The sequence below is a fragment of the Papilio polytes genome, unplaced genomic scaffold (genome assembly GCF_000836215.1).
Source record: "Papilio polytes unplaced genomic scaffold, Ppol_1.0 DF823823.1, whole genome shotgun sequence".
NCBI lineage: Eukaryota > Metazoa > Arthropoda > Insecta > Lepidoptera > Papilionidae > Papilio > Papilio polytes.
Genome location: NW_013525381.1, coordinates 960,474 through 962,628, shown reverse-complemented (window position 1 = coordinate 962,628; position 2,155 = coordinate 960,474).

Sequence of the window (2,155 nt, the reverse complement as noted above, 5' to 3'; positions counted from 1 at the left end):
AATGTTTCACAACTTCCACGATTGTGAGTATTGAAATCTTGATTCAATAAACAATACTCTTCAAAAGTAACTAGTATCTAAATATACGAGTATAAGTGTAAAATGTTGTGAGCTATGTCTATAAAGTTATAAAAATATATGTAAGAAAAATTATTTATAGAAACTTTAATAGCATTTTCATCCTACTATCGACAACGAAACTAATTTGTTCCTACCCTCCAATGAAACTAATTAAACGTTGATCTCAATTATTTAGGGATAACGAGCTGCTCCCATCATTAATTTATAAAAAAAGGTCTTCAAGTTTTAATGAAATAGTTATAGACAGAGAATACGCTATAGGTGAACCTTTTGCGTTTGTCCAACTTTTGAATAAAGCGATTTATTTAAGGACGGTTTCCCAGGTACATTTAGACATTAGTTAGTGGGTCCGATAACTTCATGAAATGCGTTTTCGAAATACGTAGCTTGAGTTTTAATCCGTTGAAACTTAGGTCAACCTAAGAATAATGAATAACAAGGTAATCATTCTTAATATAAGAAAGTTTAGATGGATAGATGGTGGATGTAGAGGATAGTTTGGAAAAACACATAGGCACGTTTGTTTTAAACTTTAGAAACCTACCATTAGTCAATTTAAGTAACATCAAAGCTAAGGATTAGGATGAAATAGTAACGGGACTATACGCTGGCGTATATACGAGAATACGTTAGTAGATCAGTCTGCAGACCTTTACCTTTAATTATTACAACCTTAATAATGGGGAATAAAGTCGAGAATTGTGCAATTAAAATTGCTGTTACTGTAAATAAGTATACTGTTTTAGGGCTGATTTGACGTTGGTATCAGACTACGCTATCAGGGGATTTGCTCCGTGCGAGGGTACCAGACAAACAAACAGTCAAAAGTAAACTTAGTATTGAAAATGTTAAATGTTTAGTAACGTTTACTCGTGAGTCGAAATGCTTTCCTCAGTTTGTTTAATTAAGAAGTAAATTACATCTAAATTAATGTAAGGTAGTTCGAATATCGATTATTCACATATATTTTTAATTATATACCACTTCACAGCACTTTTCTTTTTAAATCCCTTAACGAAATACGCATTCAAAGCTGACCGAGGACTCAATCCTTTCAGCATTGCAATGTTCAGTATAAATACTTCTTTTGTCATTTAATTACGATTTTCTTTCTTCTTATTGTAGTGTTGATAATGATTATATGTTACTTCATTTTTTATTCATTTTTAAAGCATTCTTGGACATTATCGTTAATCACCAATTGTTCATTTTAACCGTAACATACCAAAATTGAACAGGTTACGCGCTTCCATGCCAGTTGTAAACCTCCTTCTAAATGAATCATTAAGTATATTTAAGAAAGTTTTTATTAAACAATGATACTATTTTAAAGATGCGCAAACTTTAAATTGGATTACTATGCAAGTAGAGCACGTCGTTAAACGCCCCACGTAGGATGTTTCAATTTAACTTTTTGTTGCTAGACTGCACTGCACTGCGCTGGAGGGACTCGACAAAGTAAGAACTAGCTTTACGGCTTTTGCTTCATGTAGCCGACTTTACTGTTCGCCTAAGTTTTTGTATTTGTAAATTTAAATGTCACATTATCACGATACGGTTTCTCAGAAATTTTATTTCGCTTGCCAACGTGGCTTCGCGTGATGTCGCACTTTGTTGTGGGTAACATGTGTTGCACAATGTTATTGTTGCACGTACATTGAAATACAATAAAAACAATCCCCGAATCGAATCCCCTGCTGTGAGACGCTTATGTCGGAAATCCGCATCAAGCAGAAAGAGGTGTTAAAAGTGTTGCGCGGTCTAGACGTGAACAAAGCCAGTGGACCAGATGGGATACCAGCTGTTGTTCTTAAGATGTGCGCAGCTGAGTTGTCTCCAGTTCTGACACGTTTGTATCGCCTCTCGTTTAAAGCTGGAAAGGTACCTAAATCCTGGAAGTTGGCTAACGTGCAGCCCGTGCCTAAAAAAGAAAGTCGTGCCGACCCTGCAAATTACCGACCCATCTCAATCACTTCTATACTTTGTAAAGTTATAGAACGTGTATTGAACTCTCGCCTCATCGCGTACCTAGAACAAAACGATCTCCTCAGCGACCGACAATACGGATTTCGCC